Source organism: Schistocerca americana, unplaced genomic scaffold, assembly GCF_021461395.2.
Source record: "Schistocerca americana isolate TAMUIC-IGC-003095 unplaced genomic scaffold, iqSchAmer2.1 HiC_scaffold_1049, whole genome shotgun sequence".
Taxonomy (NCBI): Eukaryota; Metazoa; Arthropoda; class Insecta; order Orthoptera; family Acrididae; genus Schistocerca; species Schistocerca americana.
In genome coordinates this window covers 1-13,793 of record NW_025725100.1, presented here as the reverse complement: position 1 = coordinate 13,793, position 13,793 = coordinate 1, and the positions used below count along the sequence as shown (strand labels likewise).

At 54.3% G+C, this 13,793-nt stretch overlaps 31 non-coding genes across 31 annotated transcripts; 25 read left to right on the top strand and 6 right to left on the bottom strand.

Annotated features, from left to right (window-relative positions):
- Nucleotides 1-191: 191 nt before the first annotated feature.
- Nucleotides 192-262, top strand: Trnag-gcc. Its single transcript has one exon. It is a non-coding gene; the product is annotated as a tRNA-Gly (tRNA).
- A 295-nt stretch (nt 263-557) lies between these two features.
- On the top strand, nt 558-630 carry Trnam-cau. Its single transcript has one exon. It is a non-coding gene; the product is annotated as a tRNA-Met (tRNA).
- A 456-nt stretch (nt 631-1,086) lies between these two features.
- On the top strand, nt 1,087-1,158 carry Trnae-uuc. Its single transcript has one exon. It is a non-coding gene; the product is annotated as a tRNA-Glu (tRNA).
- A 256-nt stretch (nt 1,159-1,414) lies between these two features.
- Nucleotides 1,415-1,488, top strand: Trnai-aau. The gene has a single exon. It is a non-coding gene; the product is annotated as a tRNA-Ile (tRNA).
- Nucleotides 1,489-2,242: 754 nt separating this feature from the next.
- Trnag-ucc lies at nt 2,243-2,314 on the bottom strand. The gene has a single exon. It is a non-coding gene; the product is annotated as a tRNA-Gly (tRNA).
- Nucleotides 2,315-2,650: 336 nt separating this feature from the next.
- Trnag-gcc lies at nt 2,651-2,721 on the top strand. The gene has a single exon. It is a non-coding gene; the product is annotated as a tRNA-Gly (tRNA).
- A 295-nt stretch (nt 2,722-3,016) lies between these two features.
- Nucleotides 3,017-3,089, top strand: Trnam-cau. Its single transcript has one exon. It is a non-coding gene; the product is annotated as a tRNA-Met (tRNA).
- A 297-nt stretch (nt 3,090-3,386) lies between these two features.
- Nucleotides 3,387-3,458, top strand: Trnae-uuc. Its single transcript has one exon. It is a non-coding gene; the product is annotated as a tRNA-Glu (tRNA).
- A 198-nt stretch (nt 3,459-3,656) lies between these two features.
- Trnai-aau lies at nt 3,657-3,730 on the top strand. Its single transcript has one exon. It is a non-coding gene; the product is annotated as a tRNA-Ile (tRNA).
- A 593-nt stretch (nt 3,731-4,323) lies between these two features.
- Nucleotides 4,324-4,395, bottom strand: Trnag-ucc. The gene has a single exon. It is a non-coding gene; the product is annotated as a tRNA-Gly (tRNA).
- A 342-nt stretch (nt 4,396-4,737) lies between these two features.
- On the top strand, nt 4,738-4,808 carry Trnag-gcc. The gene has a single exon. It is a non-coding gene; the product is annotated as a tRNA-Gly (tRNA).
- A 381-nt stretch (nt 4,809-5,189) lies between these two features.
- Nucleotides 5,190-5,262, top strand: Trnam-cau. Its single transcript has one exon. It is a non-coding gene; the product is annotated as a tRNA-Met (tRNA).
- A 297-nt stretch (nt 5,263-5,559) lies between these two features.
- Trnae-uuc lies at nt 5,560-5,631 on the top strand. Its single transcript has one exon. It is a non-coding gene; the product is annotated as a tRNA-Glu (tRNA).
- A 198-nt stretch (nt 5,632-5,829) lies between these two features.
- On the top strand, nt 5,830-5,903 carry Trnai-aau. Its single transcript has one exon. It is a non-coding gene; the product is annotated as a tRNA-Ile (tRNA).
- Nucleotides 5,904-6,496: 593 nt separating this feature from the next.
- On the bottom strand, nt 6,497-6,568 carry Trnag-ucc. Its single transcript has one exon. It is a non-coding gene; the product is annotated as a tRNA-Gly (tRNA).
- Nucleotides 6,569-6,910: 342 nt separating this feature from the next.
- Trnag-gcc lies at nt 6,911-6,981 on the top strand. Its single transcript has one exon. It is a non-coding gene; the product is annotated as a tRNA-Gly (tRNA).
- Nucleotides 6,982-7,362: 381 nt separating this feature from the next.
- On the top strand, nt 7,363-7,435 carry Trnam-cau. Its single transcript has one exon. It is a non-coding gene; the product is annotated as a tRNA-Met (tRNA).
- Nucleotides 7,436-7,732: 297 nt separating this feature from the next.
- Nucleotides 7,733-7,804, top strand: Trnae-uuc. The gene has a single exon. It is a non-coding gene; the product is annotated as a tRNA-Glu (tRNA).
- Nucleotides 7,805-8,002: 198 nt separating this feature from the next.
- Trnai-aau lies at nt 8,003-8,076 on the top strand. The gene has a single exon. It is a non-coding gene; the product is annotated as a tRNA-Ile (tRNA).
- Nucleotides 8,077-8,669: 593 nt separating this feature from the next.
- Trnag-ucc lies at nt 8,670-8,741 on the bottom strand. Its single transcript has one exon. It is a non-coding gene; the product is annotated as a tRNA-Gly (tRNA).
- Nucleotides 8,742-9,083: 342 nt separating this feature from the next.
- Nucleotides 9,084-9,154, top strand: Trnag-gcc. The gene has a single exon. It is a non-coding gene; the product is annotated as a tRNA-Gly (tRNA).
- Nucleotides 9,155-9,535: 381 nt separating this feature from the next.
- Trnam-cau lies at nt 9,536-9,608 on the top strand. The gene has a single exon. It is a non-coding gene; the product is annotated as a tRNA-Met (tRNA).
- A 297-nt stretch (nt 9,609-9,905) lies between these two features.
- On the top strand, nt 9,906-9,977 carry Trnae-uuc. The gene has a single exon. It is a non-coding gene; the product is annotated as a tRNA-Glu (tRNA).
- Nucleotides 9,978-10,175: 198 nt separating this feature from the next.
- Trnai-aau lies at nt 10,176-10,249 on the top strand. Its single transcript has one exon. It is a non-coding gene; the product is annotated as a tRNA-Ile (tRNA).
- Nucleotides 10,250-10,842: 593 nt separating this feature from the next.
- Trnag-ucc lies at nt 10,843-10,914 on the bottom strand. The gene has a single exon. It is a non-coding gene; the product is annotated as a tRNA-Gly (tRNA).
- Nucleotides 10,915-11,256: 342 nt separating this feature from the next.
- Trnag-gcc lies at nt 11,257-11,327 on the top strand. The gene has a single exon. It is a non-coding gene; the product is annotated as a tRNA-Gly (tRNA).
- A 381-nt stretch (nt 11,328-11,708) lies between these two features.
- Trnam-cau lies at nt 11,709-11,781 on the top strand. Its single transcript has one exon. It is a non-coding gene; the product is annotated as a tRNA-Met (tRNA).
- Nucleotides 11,782-12,078: 297 nt separating this feature from the next.
- Trnae-uuc lies at nt 12,079-12,150 on the top strand. The gene has a single exon. It is a non-coding gene; the product is annotated as a tRNA-Glu (tRNA).
- Nucleotides 12,151-12,348: 198 nt separating this feature from the next.
- On the top strand, nt 12,349-12,422 carry Trnai-aau. Its single transcript has one exon. It is a non-coding gene; the product is annotated as a tRNA-Ile (tRNA).
- Nucleotides 12,423-13,015: 593 nt separating this feature from the next.
- Trnag-ucc lies at nt 13,016-13,087 on the bottom strand. Its single transcript has one exon. It is a non-coding gene; the product is annotated as a tRNA-Gly (tRNA).
- A 342-nt stretch (nt 13,088-13,429) lies between these two features.
- Nucleotides 13,430-13,500, top strand: Trnag-gcc. Its single transcript has one exon. It is a non-coding gene; the product is annotated as a tRNA-Gly (tRNA).
- Nucleotides 13,501-13,793: the final 293 nt, after the last annotated feature.

Here is a 13,793-nt window from a genome sequence, read left to right as displayed (position 1 = left end):
GTCGTCGCGTGCGTGCGCCGCAAGAGTACTTAGGCGATCGCGTTCGGGCGTCATTTTTAAGCAGTGCAGTGCAGTTCAGGATTCAGCGTGTGTAGCATTCTCTCGAGAGGATGCGACGGCGCTGGACGGCAGTCCCACTTTCCCCTCAGACGTCTGCCGCGGAAAGCACCAGGAAGCTGTGAACTAGCTGAGCATCGGTGGTTCAGTGGTAGAATGCTCGCCTGCCACGCGGGCGGCCCGGGTTCGATTCCCGGCCGATGCATCATTTTGTTTTTTCTCCGATAGTGGTGCTGCGTGTCTTTCGCACTCGAACTGCGTGAGCCATGAGACTGAACCGCGGGATTTCCGTGTGGGAATAACCAAACATGCAGCGCGCACGACTGCTCGTTTGAACTGTTGTGCGCTATTGTACATACTGGCGTCGGCCTAGCATCGCAAGTTGCCTGTCGCGCCGGGAATGCACGTGTAGCAACAGAAAAAAATGAGCCAGGAAGTGCAGACTCTCTACCACTGGTATTTGGTACTTACCGAGATTCCAGAATGCGTGGCCATCACCTGCCTCGGTAGCGCAGTAGGCAGCGCGTAAGTCTCATAATCTTAAGGTCGTGAGTTCGATCCTCACCCGGGGCATTTAATTTACTTTCGTCCACACCTAAATCGACGGCTCTGGGGTTTGCGAAGGAGCGAAACACTTTGTACATTGTTATCCTCAAGGCTTCAACGACTCAGCGTGATAATGTTTACTTCCCGTTATTACTACTTGCAGTTCTTATGTAAAATTTTCAAGGAAAAAAGTACTAGTAATAAAACTGAATTTCGTACGATATAACGTGTAAAGTCACACAATGTATGACCTGCTGTATGATGACAGGCAGCAGGTATTTACTTGCGAAATAAGTAAATAAATATTACTACTTACAGCTTTGCTTTTCCTCCTACCCCTGTAACAACGAGGCATAAAGCAATGGATTGTGACTTTTGCCATGCGCGCCTCGCCATGGGCGCGCGAAAAGATGCTCGCAAACAGGGAAAGTGCGACACGGAAAGCGAGTGGACCGGGTGTAAACCCCGAAGGAAATGCGCGCGTCCGGTGTGGTCTAGTGGCTAGGATACCTGGCTTTCACCCAGGAGGCCCGGGTTCGATTCCCGGTACCGGAACGGAATTTTTCGGCAAAAGTCACGACAAGTTTTGACCCTGCGAAAGGCTGTTTCACGTCCTCCTCGCATTATAGCTACTGGTTCATAAACGTCAGCTGAAAACAGTCGAGAGAAACGGGCACGCAATGAAATTACTACGAGCAGCGGAATAAAGGGAGAAGAGACGCTGGTCCACTGTTGGGCTGCTACCATAGAAATGTTACATGGCAATACGCAGAGCTATTCCCGCGAAGCGATGGAAGACTGTCTGCACCGAGGCCCGTTAGCTCAGTCGGTTAGAGCGTCGTGCTAATAACGGGAAGGTCGTGGGTTCGATCCCCCCACGGGCCACTACGATTTCACTCTTTCAAAAAGGCAACGCCGATTTCGGCGGGGAAGTATGCTAACAAAGAAATCGTCACATTGTGTGGGAGCTGATAGGGGACCAGAACGCGACTTGTCGGGACGCGCTAAAACACTTCACTGGTCACAGCACGGTGAACACACAGTTCCTCGTCCGATCACCGCTACTGCGCGAAGCTGGGCGTCGTCAGTGCTTGGGCGGGTGACCGCCTGCGAACACAGGGCACTGCCGACAGTTTCAATTCGTATTTCTCTTTCCTCTTCGGTTTCGGAGCTGCAGCGCTATTCGGTCAAGGGCACTGGCGCCACGTTTTGCCTCTCGGTATGCCAAGTCGCGCCGTGCGGCCACAGTGAAATGAAGGAGCGTGTTGTAAAATTTTCAACAAAGAAAAAAAAAAAAAAAAAAAAAGAAGTGTACTAGTAATAAAACTGAATTTGTCTGACAGAACATGTAACATCAGACAATACATGATAACAGGCAGCAGGTATTTACTTGAGGCATAAGTAATGTGGTGACCGCCTCGCCATACCTCTCTCAGTCGTTTCGCGTGCTTGTCCTCTTGATATAGGCCGATTGGAGAGCGTCAGCTCTCGCGTCAGCTGAGCAAAGTCGAGACAAGTCGAGACTCAAGGGGAATCGACGCACACACTATAGGGTGGCCTGCAGCGAGTAAGAGGGGGAAAGAAACATTAATTTAAAGACGCGTGGCAAAAGTACTCATACGCAAAAGTAAAAGACGGCTGCGGTGGCCGGGAATCGAACCCGGATCAACTGCTTGGAAGGCAACTATGCTGACCATTACACCACCACCGCACGGTTTCCGTCCGCGCACGCCGCGCTGTGTCTGCTTCCCGCCTGTCGGCGGCGGCTCAAGGTGGTCGTAGCTGTAGGCGCATTACGGGGTAGGCGAGCGCATCCAGACAGCGTCTCTACGCACATTTCGCGTCCTTTGGCAAGAGTCGTCGCGTGCGTGCGCCGCAAGAGTACTTAGGCGATCGCGTTCGGGCGTCATTTTTAAGCAGTGCAGTGCAGTTCAGGATTCAGCGTGTGTAGCATTCTCTCGAGAGGATGCGACGGCGCTGGACGGCAGTCCCACTTTCCCCTCAGACGTCTGCCGCGGAAAGCACCAGGAAGCTGTGAACTAGCTGAGCATCGGTGGTTCAGTGGTAGAATGCTCGCCTGCCACGCGGGCGGCCCGGGTTCGATTCCCGGCCGATGCATCGTTTTGTTTTTTCTCCGATAGTGGTGCTGCGTGTCTTTCGCACTCGAACTGCGTGAGCCATGAGACTGAACCGCGGGATTTCCGTGTGGGAATAACCAAACATGCAGCGCGCACGACTGCTCGTTTGAACTGTTGTGCGCTATTGTACATACTGGCGTCGGCCTAGCATCGCAAGTTGCCTGTCGCGCCGGGAATGCACGTGTAGCAACAGAAAAAAATGAGCCAGGAAGTGCAGACTCTCTACCACTGGTATTTGGTACTTACCGAGATTCCAGAATGCGTGGCCATCACCTGCCTCGGTAGCGCAGTAGGCAGCGCGTAAGTCTCATAATCTTAAGGTCGTGAGTTCGATCCTCACCCGGGGCATTTAATTTTCTGTGACTGATGGTGGTGCTGTAGCTAGGGCGCCAACGTATTTCTTGTTTGTTATCCACAACGCTTCAGCGGGAAAATGTTTACTTCCTGTTATTGCTACTTACAGCTTCCCTTTCCCTCTTCTCCCAGCAGAGCATGAAGCCAAAAGCATTGCTCTGCGACGTTTGAGGTGCGCGCCTTGCCAGTCAGTATGTGCAAAGATGCCCGCAAAGAGAGAGGGGCGCCGACGCGGCACTCGACACGAAATGCGACAAGCGACCGTACGAACGGTCTAACGGAACGGCCACATCCGGTGTGGTCTAGTGGCTAGGATACCTGGCTTTCACCCAGGAGGCCCGGGTTCGATTCCCGGTACCGGAACGGAATTTTTTCCACACGAATCGTGACAAGTTTGAGCTGTCCGAGCGGCCGTTTCCCGTCCTGCTCGCAATATAGCTACTGTTTCGTGACCGTCAGCAGAATATAGACTAGGGAAGCAGACACACGACGACCATAGAAATGGTGTATGGCTTCATGCCACCTGTTTCCAGCGTAGGGCTGAGCATCTGCATATGCCGAGGCCCGTTAGCTCAGTTGGTTAGAGCGTCGTGCTAATAACGCGAAGGTCGTGGGTTCGATCCCCCCACGGGCCACTACTCTTTTACTACTACGACAAGGCAGCGCCGATTTCAGCTGGCGAGTGTGATGACCAAAAGATCATCACCCTGCGTGGAAGTTGATAGAGGATCCGAACCCGACTCGTCGGGAAGCGCTACAGCATTCACTCGGCAATGGCCATAATATCTTGAATACACTGGTTCTCAGCCGATAAAGAGAAAATGAAAGAAAATGTCCGATTGCCGATGCGTAACAACTTTGGCCCTTGTTAGTACTTGGGCGGGTGAGCGCATGGGAACACAGGGCACTATTGGCACTTTTACTTCCTATTTTTGTTTCTCCTTTCTTTTCGGAGCTACAGCCCGATTCGGTCAGGGAGACGCCACCGTGAAATGAAGGGGGCGTGCTGTGTGTCCATCGCCTCGCCTCTCCTTACCTCTCTCAGTCGTTTCTCGTGCTTGTCGTTTTGATATAGGCCGATTTGAGAGCGTCAGCTCTCGCGTCAGCTGAGCAAAGTCGAGACAAGTCGAGACACACTAAGGGCTGGTGTGCAGCGAGTAAGAGGGCGAAAAAACAATAATTTAAGAGCGCGTGGCAAAAGTACTCATACGCGAAATTAAAAGCCTGCTGCGGTGGCCGGGAATCGAACCCGGATCAACTGCTTGGAAGGCAACTATGCTGACCATTACACCACCACCGCACAAGCGAGCGCCGCGCGTCCGCGCTGTGTCGGCTTCCCGCCAGTCGGCAGCGGCCGAAGGTGATCGTACCTGGCAGGCGCATTTCGAGGCGGGCTAGGGGAGCACATCCAGACGCATTCGGACAGCGTATCCGCGCACATTTCGCATCCTTTGGCAAGAGTTGGGCGCCGTCGACGCAAGAGTACGCAGAGGACCGCGTTCTGGCGGCATTTTTAAGCAGTGCAGTGCAGGATTCAGCGTCTGCAGCATCTTTTCCACAGAATGCTACGGCGCTTGACGGCAGTCCCACTTTCCCTTGAGACATCTGCTCGGGAAGCAGCGTCAAGTTACCGCTGGCCCGGGCATCGGTGGTTCAGTGGTAGAATGCTCGCCTGCCACGCGGGCGGCCCGGGTTCGATTCCCGGCCGATGCATCATTTTGCTTTTCCCGCGATAATGCTGCCGCGTGGCTTGCGCGCTTGAGATGCACGATCCACAAGAACGTATAGCTGGATTCCCTTGAGAAGAACCGAGAACGCAGCACTCGCGGGTCCCCACTAGGACGCTCGCATCATGTTCTACAGACTAGCGTCGGCCTGGCCTCACAAGTTGCTGTGTCCCGGTGCCTCCGAGGCACTGAACTTTAACGACAAGGAGTGCTGCCTATCGTTGCCAACAGCTGCAGCAACACCGCAATCAACTGGGCCGGCAGTGCACGTGTAGCAACAGAACACGTTATCGAGGAAGTACAGTGTCTCTACGCCTAATATTGGGCAGGCTATTTACCCAGTTTCCAGGACAAGCGGTTCACCCGTGCCTCGGTAGCGCAGTAGGCAGCGCGTAAGTCTCATAATCTTAAGGTCGTGAGTTCGATCCTCACCCGGGGCATTTAATTTTCTGTGACTGATGGTGGTGCTGTAGCTAGGGCGCCAACGTATTTCTTGTTTGTTATCCACAACGCTTCAGCGGGAAAATGTTTACTTCCTGTTATTGCTACTTACAGCTTCCCTTTCCCTCTTCTCCCAGCAGAGCATGAAGCCAAAAGCATTGCTCTGCGACGTTTGAGGTGCGCGCCTTGCCAGTCAGTATGTGCAAAGATGCCCGCAAAGAGAGAGGGGCGCCGACGCGGCACTCGACACGAAATGCGACAAGCGACCGTACGAACGGTCTAACGGAACGGCCACATCCGGTGTGGTCTAGTGGCTAGGATACCTGGCTTTCACCCAGGAGGCCCGGGTTCGATTCCCGGTACCGGAACGGAATTTTTTCCACACGAATCGTGACAAGTTTGAGCTGTCCGAGCGGCCGTTTCCCGTCCTGCTCGCAATATAGCTACTGTTTCGTGACCGTCAGCAGAATATAGACTAGGGAAGCAGACACACGACGACCATAGAAATGGTGTATGGCTTCATGCCACCTGTTTCCAGCGTAGGGCTGAGCATCTGCATATGCCGAGGCCCGTTAGCTCAGTTGGTTAGAGCGTCGTGCTAATAACGCGAAGGTCGTGGGTTCGATCCCCCCACGGGCCACTACTCTTTTACTACTACGACAAGGCAGCGCCGATTTCAGCTGGCGAGTGTGATGACCAAAAGATCATCACCCTGCGTGGAAGTTGATAGAGGATCCGAACCCGACTCGTCGGGAAGCGCTACAGCATTCACTCGGCAATGGCCATAATATCTTGAATACACTGGTTCTCAGCCGATAAAGAGAAAATGAAAGAAAATGTCCGATTGCCGATGCGTAACAACTTTGGCCCTTGTTAGTACTTGGGCGGGTGAGCGCATGGGAACACAGGGCACTATTGGCACTTTTACTTCCTATTTTTGTTTCTCCTTTCTTTTCGGAGCTACAGCCCGATTCGGTCAGGGAGACGCCACCGTGAAATGAAGGGGGCGTGCTGTGTGTCCATCGCCTCGCCTCTCCTTACCTCTCTCAGTCGTTTCTCGTGCTTGTCGTTTTGATATAGGCCGATTTGAGAGCGTCAGCTCTCGCGTCAGCTGAGCAAAGTCGAGACAAGTCGAGACACACTAAGGGCTGGTGTGCAGCGAGTAAGAGGGCGAAAAAACAATAATTTAAGAGCGCGTGGCAAAAGTACTCATACGCGAAATTAAAAGCCTGCTGCGGTGGCCGGGAATCGAACCCGGATCAACTGCTTGGAAGGCAACTATGCTGACCATTACACCACCACCGCACAAGCGAGCGCCGCGCGTCCGCGCTGTGTCGGCTTCCCGCCAGTCGGCAGCGGCCGAAGGTGATCGTACCTGGCAGGCGCATTTCGAGGCGGGCTAGGGGAGCACATCCAGACGCATTCGGACAGCGTATCCGCGCACATTTCGCATCCTTTGGCAAGAGTTGGGCGCCGGCGACGCAAGAGTACGCAGAGGACCGCGTTCTGGCGGCATTTTTAAGCAGTGCAGTGCAGGATTCAGCGTCTGCAGCATCTTTTCCACAGAATGCTACGGCGCTTGACGGCAGTCCCACTTTCCCTTGAGACATCTGCTCGGGAAGCAGCGTCAAGTTACCGCTGGCAAGGGCATCGGTGGTTCAGTGGTAGAATGCTCGCCTGCCACGCGGGCGGCCCGGGTTCGATTCCCGGCCGATGCATCATTTTGCTTTTCCCGCGATAATGCTGCCGCGTGGCTTGCGCGCTTGAGATGCACGATCCACAAGAACGTATAGCTGGATTCCCTTGAGAAGAACCGAGAACGCAGCACTCGCGGGTCCCCACTAGGACGCTCGCATCATGTTCTACAGACTAGCGTCGGCCTGGCCTCACAAGTTGCTGTGTCCCGGTGCCTCCGAGGCACTGAACTTTAACGACAAGGAGTGCTGCCTATCGTTGCCAACAGCTGCAGCAACACCGCAATCAACTGGGCCGGCAGTGCACGTGTAGCAACAGAACACGTTATCGAGGAAGTACAGTGTCTCTACGCCTAATATTGGGCAGGCTATTTACCCAGTTTCCAGGACAAGCGGTTCACCCGTGCCTCGGTAGCGCAGTAGGCAGCGCGTAAGTCTCATAATCTTAAGGTCGTGAGTTCGATCCTCACCCGGGGCATTTAATTTTCTGTGACTGATGGTGGTGCTGTAGCTAGGGCGCCAACGTATTTCTTGTTTGTTATCCACAACGCTTCAGCGGGAAAATGTTTACTTCCTGTTATTGCTACTTACAGCTTCCCTTTCCCTCTTCTCCCAGCAGAGCATGAAGCCAAAAGCATTGCTCTGCGACGTTTGAGGTGCGCGCCTTGCCAGTCAGTATGTGCAAAGATGCCCGCAAAGAGAGAGGGGCGCCGACGCGGCACTCGACACGAAATGCGACAAGCGACCGTACGAACGGTCTAACGGAACGGCCACATCCGGTGTGGTCTAGTGGCTAGGATACCTGGCTTTCACCCAGGAGGCCCGGGTTCGATTCCCGGTACCGGAACGGAATTTTTTCCACACGAATCGTGACAAGTTTGAGCTGTCCGAGCGGCCGTTTCCCGTCCTGCTCGCAATATAGCTACTGTTTCGTGACCGTCAGCAGAATATAGACTAGGGAAGCAGACACACGACGACCATAGAAATGGTGTATGGCTTCATGCCACCTGTTTCCAGCGTAGGGCTGAGCATCTGCATATGCCGAGGCCCGTTAGCTCAGTTGGTTAGAGCGTCGTGCTAATAACGCGAAGGTCGTGGGTTCGATCCCCCCACGGGCCACTACTCTTTTACTACTACGACAAGGCAGCGCCGATTTCAGCTGGCGAGTGTGATGACCAAAAGATCATCACCCTGCGTGGAAGTTGATAGAGGATCCGAACCCGACTCGTCGGGAAGCGCTACAGCATTCACTCGGCAATGGCCATAATATCTTGAATACACTGGTTCTCAGCCGATAAAGAGAAAATGAAAGAAAATGTCCGATTGCCGATGCGTAACAACTTTGGCCCTTGTTAGTACTTGGGCGGGTGAGCGCATGGGAACACAGGGCACTATTGGCACTTTTACTTCCTATTTTTGTTTCTCCTTTCTTTTCGGAGCTACAGCCCGATTCGGTCAGGGAGACGCCACCGTGAAATGAAGGGGGCGTGCTGTGTGTCCATCGCCTCGCCTCTCCTTACCTCTCTCAGTCGTTTCTCGTGCTTGTCGTTTTGATATAGGCCGATTTGAGAGCGTCAGCTCTCGCGTCAGCTGAGCAAAGTCGAGACAAGTCGAGACACACTAAGGGCTGGTGTGCAGCGAGTAAGAGGGCGAAAAAACAATAATTTAAGAGCGCGTGGCAAAAGTACTCATACGCGAAATTAAAAGCCTGCTGCGGTGGCCGGGAATCGAACCCGGATCAACTGCTTGGAAGGCAACTATGCTGACCATTACACCACCACCGCACAAGCGAGCGCCGCGCGTCCGCGCTGTGTCGGCTTCCCGCCAGTCGGCAGCGGCCGAAGGTGATCGTACCTGGCAGGCGCATTTCGAGGCGGGCTAGGGGAGCACATCCAGACGCATTCGGACAGCGTATCCGCGCACATTTCGCATCCTTTGGCAAGAGTTGGGCGCCGGCGACGCAAGAGTACGCAGAGGACCGCGTTCTGGCGGCATTTTTAAGCAGTGCAGTGCAGGATTCAGCGTCTGCAGCATCTTTTCCACAGAATGCTACGGCGCTTGACGGCAGTCCCACTTTCCCTTGAGACATCTGCTCGGGAAGCAGCGTCAAGTTACCGCTGGCAAGGGCATCGGTGGTTCAGTGGTAGAATGCTCGCCTGCCACGCGGGCGGCCCGGGTTCGATTCCCGGCCGATGCATCATTTTGCTTTTCCCGCGATAATGCTGCCGCGTGGCTTGCGCGCTTGAGATGCACGATCCACAAGAACGTATAGCTGGATTCCCTTGAGAAGAACCGAGAACGCAGCACTCGCGGGTCCCCACTAGGACGCTCGCATCATGTTCTACAGACTAGCGTCGGCCTGGCCTCACAAGTTGCTGTGTCCCGGTGCCTCCGAGGCACTGAACTTTAACGACAAGGAGTGCTGCCTATCGTTGCCAACAGCTGCAGCAACACCGCAATCAACTGGGCCGGCAGTGCACGTGTAGCAACAGAACACGTTATCGAGGAAGTACAGTGTCTCTACGCCTAATATTGGGCAGGCTATTTACCCAGTTTCCAGGACAAGCGGTTCACCCGTGCCTCGGTAGCGCAGTAGGCAGCGCGTAAGTCTCATAATCTTAAGGTCGTGAGTTCGATCCTCACCCGGGGCATTTAATTTTCTGTGACTGATGGTGGTGCTGTAGCTAGGGCGCCAACGTATTTCTTGTTTGTTATCCACAACGCTTCAGCGGGAAAATGTTTACTTCCTGTTATTGCTACTTACAGCTTCCCTTTCCCTCTTCTCCCAGCAGAGCATGAAGCCAAAAGCATTGCTCTGCGACGTTTGAGGTGCGCGCCTTGCCAGTCAGTATGTGCAAAGATGCCCGCAAAGAGAGAGGGGCGCCGACGCGGCACTCGACACGAAATGCGACAAGCGACCGTACGAACGGTCTAACGGAACGGCCACATCCGGTGTGGTCTAGTGGCTAGGATACCTGGCTTTCACCCAGGAGGCCCGGGTTCGATTCCCGGTACCGGAACGGAATTTTTTCCACACGAATCGTGACAAGTTTGAGCTGTCCGAGCGGCCGTTTCCCGTCCTGCTCGCAATATAGCTACTGTTTCGTGACCGTCAGCAGAATATAGACTAGGGAAGCAGACACACGACGACCATAGAAATGGTGTATGGCTTCATGCCACCTGTTTCCAGCGTAGGGCTGAGCATCTGCATATGCCGAGGCCCGTTAGCTCAGTTGGTTAGAGCGTCGTGCTAATAACGCGAAGGTCGTGGGTTCGATCCCCCCACGGGCCACTACTCTTTTACTACTACGACAAGGCAGCGCCGATTTCAGCTGGCGAGTGTGATGACCAAAAGATCATCACCCTGCGTGGAAGTTGATAGAGGATCCGAACCCGACTCGTCGGGAAGCGCTACAGCATTCACTCGGCAATGGCCATAATATCTTGAATACACTGGTTCTCAGCCGATAAAGAGAAAATGAAAGAAAATGTCCGATTGCCGATGCGTAACAACTTTGGCCCTTGTTAGTACTTGGGCGGGTGAGCGCATGGGAACACAGGGCACTATTGGCACTTTTACTTCCTATTTTTGTTTCTCCTTTCTTTTCGGAGCTACAGCCCGATTCGGTCAGGGAGACGCCACCGTGAAATGAAGGGGGCGTGCTGTGTGTCCATCGCCTCGCCTCTCCTTACCTCTCTCAGTCGTTTCTCGTGCTTGTCGTTTTGATATAGGCCGATTTGAGAGCGTCAGCTCTCGCGTCAGCTGAGCAAAGTCGAGACAAGTCGAGACACACTAAGGGCTGGTGTGCAGCGAGTAAGAGGGCGAAAAAACAATAATTTAAGAGCGCGTGGCAAAAGTACTCATACGCGAAATTAAAAGCCTGCTGCGGTGGCCGGGAATCGAACCCGGATCAACTGCTTGGAAGGCAACTATGCTGACCATTACACCACCACCGCACAAGCGAGCGCCGCGCGTCCGCGCTGTGTCGGCTTCCCGCCAGTCGGCAGCGGCCGAAGGTGATCGTACCTGGCAGGCGCATTTCGAGGCGGGCTAGGGGAGCACATCCAGACGCATTCGGACAGCGTATCCGCGCACATTTCGCATCCTTTGGCAAGAGTTGGGCGCCGTCGACGCAAGAGTACGCAGAGGACCGCGTTCTGGCGGCATTTTTAAGCAGTGCAGTGCAGGATTCAGCGTCTGCAGCATCTTTTCCACAGAATGCTACGGCGCTTGACGGCAGTCCCACTTTCCCTTGAGACATCTGCTCGGGAAGCAGCGTCAAGTTACCGCTGGCCCGGGCATCGGTGGTTCAGTGGTAGAATGCTCGCCTGCCACGCGGGCGGCCCGGGTTCGATTCCCGGCCGATGCATCATTTTGCTTTTCCCGCGATAATGCTGCCGCGTGGCTTGCGCGCTTGAGATGCACGATCCACAAGAACGTATAGCTGGATTCCCTTGAGAAGAACCGAGAACGCAGCACTCGCGGGTCCCCACTAGGACGCTCGCATCATGTTCTACAGACTAGCGTCGGCCTGGCCTCACAAGTTGCTGTGTCCCGGTGCCTCCGAGGCACTGAACTTTAACGACAAGGAGTGCTGCCTATCGTTGCCAACAGCTGCAGCAACACCGCAATCAACTGGGCCGGCAGTGCACGTGTAGCAACAGAACACGTTATCGAGGAAGTACAGTGTCTCTACGCCTAATATTGGGCAGGCTATTTACCCAGTTTCCAGGACAAGCGGTTCACCCGTGCCTCGGTAGCGCAGTAGGCAGCGCGTAAGTCTCATAATCTTAAGGTCGTGAGTTCGATCCTCACCCGGGGCATTTAATTTTCTGTGACTGATGGTGGTGCTGTAGCTAGGGCGCCAACGTATTTCTTGTTTGTTATCCACAACGCTTCAGCGGGAAAATGTTTACTTCCTGTTATTGCTACTTACAGCTTCCCTTTCCCTCTTCTCCCAGCAGAGCATGAAGCCAAAAGCATTGCTCTGCGACGTTTGAGGTGCGCGCCTTGCCAGTCAGTATGTGCAAAGATGCCCGCAAAGAGAGAGGGGCGCCGACGCGGCACTCGACACGAAATGCGACAAGCGACCGTACGAACGGTCTAACGGAACGGCCACATCCGGTGTGGTCTAGTGGCTAGGATACCTGGCTTTCACCCAGGAGGCCCGGGTTCGATTCCCGGTACCGGAACGGAATTTTTTCCACACGAATCGTGACAAGTTTGAGCTGTCCGAGCGGCCGTTTCCCGTCCTGCTCGCAATATAGCTACTGTTTCGTGACCGTCAGCAGAATATAGACTAGGGAAGCAGACACACGACGACCATAGAAATGGTGTATGGCTTCATGCCACCTGTTTCCAGCGTAGGGCTGAGCATCTGCATATGCCGAGGCCCGTTAGCTCAGTTGGTTAGAGCGTCGTGCTAATAACGCGAAGGTCGTGGGTTCGATCCCCCCACGGGCCACTACTCTTTTACTACTACGACAAGGCAGCGCCGATTTCAGCTGGCGAGTGTGATGACCAAAAGATCATCACCCTGCGTGGAAGTTGATAGAGGATCCGAACCCGACTCGTCGGGAAGCGCTACAGCATTCACTCGGCAATGGCCATAATATCTTGAATACACTGGTTCTCAGCCGATAAAGAGAAAATGAAAGAAAATGTCCGATTGCCGATGCGTAACAACTTTGGCCCTTGTTAGTACTTGGGCGGGTGAGCGCATGGGAACACAGGGCACTATTGGCACTTTTACTTCCTATTTTTGTTTCTCCTTTCTTTTCGGAGCTACAGCCCGATTCGGTCAGGGAGACGCCACCGTGAAATGAAGGGGGCGTGCTGTGTGTCCATCGCCTCGCCTCTCCTTACCTCTCTCAGTCGTTTCTCGTGCTTGTCGTTTTGATATAGGCCGATTTGAGAGCGTCAGCTCTCGCGTCAGCTGAGCAAAGTCGAGACAAGTCGAGACACACTAAGGGCTGGTGTGCAGCGAGTAAGAGGGCGAAAAAACAATAATTTAAGAGCGCGTGGCAAAAGTACTCATACGCGAAATTAAAAGCCTGCTGCGGTGGCCGGGAATCGAACCCGGATCAACTGCTTGGAAGGCAACTATGCTGACCATTACACCACCACCGCACAAGCGAGCGCCGCGCGTCCGCGCTGTGTCGGCTTCCCGCCAGTCGGCAGCGGCCGAAGGTGATCGTACCTGGCAGGCGCATTTCGAGGCGGGCTAGGGGAGCACATCCAGACGCATTCGGACAGCGTATCCGCGCACATTTCGCATCCTTTGGCAAGAGTTGGGCGCCGTCGACGCAAGAGTACGCAGAGGACCGCGTTCTGGCGGCATTTTTAAGCAGTGCAGTGCAGGATTCAGCGTCTGCAGCATCTTTTCCACAGAATGCTACGGCGCTTGACGGCAGTCCCACTTTCCCTTGAGACATCTGCTCGGGAAGCAGCGTCAAGTTACCGCTGGCCCGGGCATCGGTGGTTCAGTGGTAGAATGCTCGCCTGCCACGCGGGCGGCCCGGGTTCGATTCCCGGCCGATGCATCATTTTGCTTTTCCCGCGATAATGCTGCCGCGTGGCTTGCGCGCTTGAGATGCACGATCCACAAGAACGTATAGCTGGATTCCCTTGAGAAGAACCGAGAACGCAGCACTCGCGGGTCCCCACTAGGACGCTCGCATCATGTTCTACAGACTAGCGTCGGCCTGGCCTCACAAGTTGCTGTGTCCCGGTGCCTCCGAGGCACTGAACTTTAACGACAAGGAGTGCTGCCTATCGTTGCCAACAGCTGCAGCAACACCGCAATCAACTGGGCCGGCAGTGCACGTGTAGCAAC